Here is a 7,222-nt window from a genome sequence, read left to right as displayed (position 1 = left end):
GGCCAGCAACTGTGCTGGCCCCAGCAGCCTTACCTGGGGACCTGGCTAGCAGCCAGAGTGTGGCTCTGGCTGGCCAGGCTCCAGTTTTGGGCAGTGTGAACTGCAGCCACATGTACTGTCCCCCTTATTTATTTTGGCATATCCTGGGGTCAAACCTAATCCCTCCTCCACGCTGCAAAGTAGCAGTGCAGGGAACACCTGCACATGCAGTGTGTGGTGCCACAGATGGGTCTGAGGTGCCGCATACCACATGTCCATGCTTGTCTGGATGTGCCCTCTGTGGCCTGGACCATAGGTCTACCACCCCAAGCTGTCACGGTTTAATTTTCATTTTTGTATGCCAGAGCCAGGAATTCTAGTGGTCTGGAAAAACAGATCCCACTACCTCTTTGCAGTAGTATTAAGAAGGAGGAAGCATTTTTCCTACCTATGACTAATGGAAAATGGATAAAATAAAGTTTTTGTTTTTTCATGTAGCTAAAATGTAATTACTATGCACATCTATAATGACCCTTCTTTCTGGCATTTACAGGTCTAACTGTTAAGGCAGTGGTCTTACTTTTTTAAATCAAGGCACCCCTCGTTAGACTCAAGGCACCCCTTTGAAAATGCCAGCTCTTAGCTTTCATCCATTTTTTTTTTGACCACAGAAAAATAATAGAGCAATTCGTTTGTTACAAAAATCTCAGAAAGATCAGAACAGGTCAGAATGCTTTTGACACTATGGATTCCTATATCAAAGCTCTGAGTTTATCCTGTGAATCATGTTCAGGTGTTTGTACAGTGCATGGCACCACACAGCACCCTTGAAAGGATCTCATGGCATTCCAGGCTGCTGCAACTCCTTTGCCTGAGAATTACTGTTCTAAAGCCCTGTTGCAGTCCTGGAAAAAGCTCCACCAGGGTAGCCCCACTGCAGCATTAGGTCCCAGTCTTTGAGTGCTATTTCTTACTGGGTGCATTTGCACCTTCAATTAGTACAATACGATAAACTCCGGTGCATTTTGTGCTGGAGAAAATTGCTCCTGAACACAGTGTCTGCATAGAGCTAAAGGGACTAACCCTTTTGGGGGGAAGGGGAGATGGGGACAAACCTAAAACCTAAAACATTTAAAATAAAAATAAAACAGTATATTACATTTTTGCACCTCCTTTTTTCAAAGTATGTTACATACTTTTGTAAAGGGTTCGTTTACTAGAGATATTTTTGTCTGTTCTGCAGGCTAGATCAGACCCACAGATCATCCCTATGCACCAAGCCCAGTCACGCGTGGTCCAAACCAGCCCTGCATGTTGTATGCCACAAGCACCTGCCCCAGCTTGGGGCTCGCATGTGGAGCCAGCCAGGGGCATGCACTGCCTGAGGTACCCACACCCAACCAAACTTGCTTGCTGGCTCTGGTATGAGGGGCCATCTTGTGGGCTCAATCTGGACTGACCCCAGAGTCCATGTGCAGGGCTGGTCCAGTGGGGGACTGTATGCAGTAGAGGTGCACTGATACATCGGTCCAATATCGGATTGGCACCAACATAAAGGAAGTTGACTGTATTGGAAATCGGGTTTTTTTTTCGCCTGATAATGTGGCCGTTAAATGCCCTGTGCATGCAGAGCCACAGCGCAACACATAGGTGGTGAGGAGAGCAAAGCCTGGCAGCTTGGAGAGGGCAAGGGGCACAAGCAGGGCCAGGGGGCTGTGGAGTGAGGGGCACAAGCGGGGCCAGAGTGGGCTGTGGGGGTGAATTGAGGGTTCTTTCATTTTAATCATGAATTTGGGGGTGGCTATTAGAGAATTTGTGAATTTTTTTTATGTTCATTTTTTTATCAGAGTACTTGCGATTTCTTTTTTTTAAATTGGGGAAAACCAGGATCTCTGTTTATCAGCTAGCACATGTAAAACCACAAATGCTGAGTATTCACTAAGGTGTCACCTGACATTAGTTACTCCATGGTGGCTAATGCATGGTAGGGACTAACCTTTCTTAGTGAGTACTAGCCTTTGAGTTCAATGAGTGTCCTACAATCCTAATGATTATTCCTGAGCTATAGAGAGCCAATACATTTTTTACACATTTTTGTACATACATGGATTCTGGCCTGAAACCTATAAATTAAAATGTATTACTGTTATAAAAAAATAGTGGAAAAGGAAGACTTGTTGCCAAAATTCAATATCAGTAGTCCTTTTCCCCTGCATGGTTTTAATGTGACTGTTCCTAAATATTCTTTTGCTTTAAAATTGAAGGTTTTTATTAGCTGCTATAGCTATTTGGTGAGAGCACTTCCATAAGAAACATAAATAAATTGTAAAATTCAGCTGGGACACTTGCTGAACTGTTGGTATTATTTTGTAGGAAACTGATTTAAAGTGAACTAGAAAATTGCCAAACCATCAAAGCGTGGGATGATGTGGGAAAGTTAATATATTAAAGAAAGCACTACAGTAAAAAGAAGAAGAAAAAAAACAAAACAAAACTAGCTTTAAAATGATATTTTAAAAATTCACTTATATAAGCAATAAGGCAAAATCACAGTCCTTTATGAGTCCAATAAAGACTGCAATGCTACCATATCTTAACAGGGTACCCTTCCTTATTGGACTGGGAAAGAACAACTATGAAGGGCTTATGAGGAGTATATATTTATTTGGCTTGCTCACACTAAAAGAATGATAATTCTACTATAAATGTAGGTTGCGATTTGTAATCTGATTCACATCAGCCTGATTATGAGAGAAGGTCTACCAGCCAAGTAGCCAGAACCCAGAGTTTAACAAGGCATTGTTTCAACGGGTATATAAATATTAAAGGTTTGTAGCTGGCCTTGTCGGCAGACTATAATAGTGACTATTTTAAAAATAGAATACCATATTTCTTTCTTCAGGAAGACTGGGCTAATATTTCTATAGAAACTGGAATGAGAAACTAGTTGAACTAGTTGAACATTACTTTTTAAAATGTATATAACTTTCTGAAGTTTTGTCCATTATATAGACAGATCATATATCATTTTTAAAGAGCTGAAGAGGTGTTTTGTTTTAGCTCAACTATTAATATTTGTTTAAATAGCTAAGCCAGTCAGGAGAAGTACAGGGAAAGTTGAAACTGAGATTGGTATTAGTATTTTTCCTTTATGTTTGTGCAGTTGGTGATTCCCTTAAACTGCCCAGTGCTACAAGGCAAAACCAACATATTTGTGTTTCCTCCTATTTTTAAACATGACTTTGTTTTAAAACATATAAGCAGATGCTTATGTACATTTTTTCCTGTTGAGTAAATCATTGGGGTGTGGGTTGTTCATGTCCAGCTGCTTCAAGGCAAAGTTTATATGACCATCATAATTTAGTGACAATATTGCTTTTTAAAAATCTTTTTGATGGCTTCTGATTGTTATGCATTTCCAAGCTTCTGATTTATTCTACCAGTAGCAAAGGGCTCAATTTTGTTCCCACTAAAATTGCTTATATTGGGTGCATCTACACATGCATTAAGGCACTTTTTGTAATTCACATTAAATTCAGCACCTCCAATCTGAGTTACTAAATTATTGTGCATTAGCCTGCCCTGATGCACAGTAGTGAAAACGCATGCTTTTTAGGTAATACTAAATGTGCAGTAGCTTATTTTGCTATAAGTTAGTGTAATAGCAATTTTTATGCACCACTTTCACGTGTGGTAAAATAGGCTACGATAAATTAAAGCACATCTGTAGGAGTGCTCATTGAATGCAGAGAAAGGAATCTTTATCTTCAAAGTACAAACTTTTGTTCCTGAGTTAACACTGATAGAGGTGCACTGATAAAGATTTTCTGGCCGATACCAATAGCTAATTATTAACCAACCATATTTGTCTATGCCGATCTGATAACCAATTTACAGGAATCTAGCCAGGCAGTATGGAGAGCAGCACCCTGCAGGTAAGTCTGTGGAGGTGAAGAGGTGTGGGGGAGGAAAGAGGACTTGCGGGGGGGAGTCAGATCAAGGCCCCCATAGTGAGGGAGGGAGTAGGACAGGGGTAGGGGCTGCAGCTGGTGGCACTTGGGGTGGGGAGTGCGATGGAGCAAGATAAAGCCATGGGTGGCTCATCCAGGGGATCAGCGTCTCAGTGCTTAAAAATGGAAGCTCAAATGAGCTTCAGTTCAAGCACCATCGCCAGCATTTTTAAGTTCAGGGACGCTTTTAATGGGAGCAAAGCCAAGTGGGACGAGGGTGGTTGTGGGCTGTTTGCTTTGGGCTCGGGGCTCTCCACTCTGCTGCCTTTGCTCTGGGGGCCCTGCATTGGCTGCATGTCCCCTGCCCACCAAGCAACTGGAGGCAAAACTTGCTGCCCCCACTGCTGCTGGGTGGGCAGGGGATGTGCAGCCATTGTGCAGTCCTGGGGCAAAGGCAACAGAGTGGAGAGCCCCAAGCCCACAGTGGGCAGCTTGCATCCACCCCACTCACAAAACTGAGGAGGCACATGCCTCCCATGTGGCAGGGTGCATGCAGCAGTTGGGAGTCACCCCTCTTCCCCACCTCCTCCCATGCCTCCTGGATGAGCTGCAAGCAGCTCTGTCGTGCTCCCCACTCCAGCCCTGCTGACTGGGCTGTGCCCCCAGTCCTTGCCCCTGCCCCTACTCCACTCCCTCCCTCACCATACCATAGGAGCCTTGATCTTCCCCCCCCCCACCACCATGCCCCTTCCCCTCCACAGACTTACCTTCAGGGTGCTCTTCCTCACACTGCCTGGCTGCATTCCTGGCTATGTGCATGCATGTGCCTTCATACATGCATGCAGCATCTGAGGGACCCAATAAGGAGGCATATTTTATTTATTGGTACATTGGCTACACTGGCAAAAAAAAGCTGATAGCCAATGATGTTAATTTGCCTTTTATCAGTGCTCACCCAATATGGCACCGATTTATTGGTGCACCTCTAGACATCGGCAATCACAGTTTGCAACTAAACTGAAGTTGAAGTACATGAAGAAGAACACTGTGCAAAAGAGTAAACTTACAAACTGCCAGACTTCTAAACTCTTCCAAAGGAAACTACCTATCTTAACCTGAGTGAATTACTTTTGGCAGTCAGCAGAAAGGTATATGCGTGCTGCATACAACAACACTGGTGCACTCAGGAGAATACCTCTTGGTTGTTGTACATTGTGAAGTGAATGTTTGTTCTACATTTCATTCTGATATAACTGTGCACCCTTTCATATACTTCTCTAAAGAGTACTACAGTGAAAAATTGCTTCTTCAGCTCAGGTACCTCAGGAGAAGATAAGTTTAATGCTGCAATCTCTTTGGAAAGCAAGCTTTCTGAAATCTCTCTTTTTTTTTTTAATACCTTTCAAAGAATACTTTCTCTCTCTACACATCTGCTGCACTAGTCCAGTAAAGAGCTCGTACTGATTTTTATGTTCCTATAACACTTATGAAATAGGACATGCACAGAATTTTTTGCTTCATCAAAATATAATCACAATAGTAAGGAGCTAAAATATGCAGCAAAAAGAATTTAATAAAAATATCTTGGTGAGATAAAATTTGACTTAATTCAATAACACTTAAAGTTCTATTTACTTTAACATTTAGCCAAGGTAATACCAGATATTTCCCTTAGTTCTATGTGAAATCACATTATTCCTATATGATTTAGCAACAAGAGTACAGCTGCCAAAAATAGTGCTGATTTACATTACCAGTAGTACTAGCATCACTGAAGTCATGCATGATACAAGTTATTATAGAATAACTGATTCTTGGAAGTCAGTTTCTTTCCATAGACATCTATATCCTATTTTAATATGGAGAATTCAAGTTCTCCTAAATCAGTTTTATCAAGTTACTAGGATGAGGAGATCCATGCACTCCTCTCAATTCTTTGTAATTATCTTGACAATATTGTTTCAAATAAGGTAGTATTTATCTTCACAAATTAAAAATAAATTAATAAATAACCCACTACAAAGCAAATTGTAGCAGTGGGAAAAGTATAAAACCTTCAAAATGTAGAATTTTAATTGAATAATCTAAATGGACCAACCTGTATAAATAATGTGTGAAGTGTATAGCTGAGGTAGTTCAGTTTGGCTAATTTACTGTTCTGATCACCTTTCTAGGCACAGATGCTTGTGAAGATTATACGCCAACATGAGAAAGGGTTGGTGTGGCATGAAATACTCCAGGTTACAAGATCTTTCATTGACTCGGTCAAATTGACATTTAAGATGTATACAGTGGTGTGGTGCATAAATGACAAAGAGGAGTCTAGAGGATCTCTCGCTATCATTGGAAAATTAATCATAATACTGGAGAACAAACTGAAGGCCCTCACTTAACATGCAGCAGAGTTAACAACCTTGGTATTGTAGTCCTCTAAATCTTTCTCAAGGAAGGTAGAGTCAACTGCAGACTGCTTGGAAGCAGCAGGAAAAGAGCTGGCTGCTTTTTTTTCTTTTTGCCCTTCCCAAGAGGACACTAAGATCTTGACAAACTGATTCATTGCAGCTCTCCTTTTGTGGAAGCCCATGCAGAGAAGAAGGTGATGTTTTTCAGCCTTATGGTTGTTAGTGAGTCATAAGTTTATGTTGTTAGCTTTATAAAATATTCTTGTTTTCTTGAATAAAATGCCTTTACATCCAAAGCAGAGGTCCTGGGTTGCCTGTTATCTGTTTTACCCCTTTGCATAGCACACGTTATTAAATATTCACATTGTAGTATTGTCTACAAATATCCTCAGTTTTTGTTTTTTTCTGCCTGTATATGTGTAGGCATACAGAAAGCAAGTAGAATTTGATACAAGTATCTTGACTCAGCAGTGGCAAGGAAAACTTCCTCTTCTCAAAAATGAAAATGGGAGTGATATCAGAACTGGTGTGCATTTCTTAAAAAAAAACATGCAGTAGAACAAGCTCTCTCAACTTTTGCCAGACAGTCAAGTAATTTGAAATATATTTTGTGACTTGTTGACTCAAAGTTTTACTTTGGTTTGAAAGAGGATGCAGCTAGACTGTTCTCAGTGGTGGCAGATGACAGAACAAGGAACAAAGCCCTCAAGCTGCAGCAAGACAAGTTTAGGTTGGATATTAGGAAGAACTTTCTCACTAGGAGAGTAGTAAAACACTAGAAGAGGTTACTCAGAGAGGTTATGGAATCTCCATCCTTGGTTTTTAAGACCCAGCTAGACAAAGTCTTGGCTGGGATGTTCTAGTTGGGGGGGGGGGGGGGGGGGGGGGGGG

General features: G+C 41.3%; 1 protein-coding gene across 2 annotated transcripts in view; it reads left to right on the top strand.

The window, feature by feature from the left end:
- The window catches only part of FIGN (fidgetin, microtubule severing factor), a 162,804-nt gene that overhangs the window by 82,335 nt on the left and 73,247 nt on the right, over positions 1 to 7,222 (top strand). The window contains exon 3 of one of the 2 annotated variants that reach the window (XR_002098547.1): positions 6,104 to 6,688. The exons of the other annotated variant lie outside the window; for it this stretch is intronic. The gene's annotated coding sequence lies outside the window, so the exon portion shown is untranslated. Of the gene's footprint in view, positions 1 to 6,103; positions 6,689 to 7,222 lie in introns of those variants that run through there. 2 annotated transcript variants of the gene reach the window in all.

The sequence above is a fragment of the Gavialis gangeticus genome, unplaced genomic scaffold, assembly GCF_001723915.1.
Source record: "Gavialis gangeticus isolate Ggan-Ray unplaced genomic scaffold, GavGan_comp1, whole genome shotgun sequence".
Taxonomy (NCBI): domain Eukaryota; kingdom Metazoa; phylum Chordata; order Crocodylia; family Gavialidae; genus Gavialis; species Gavialis gangeticus.
This window is presented reverse-complemented; position numbering and strand designations above follow the sequence as displayed.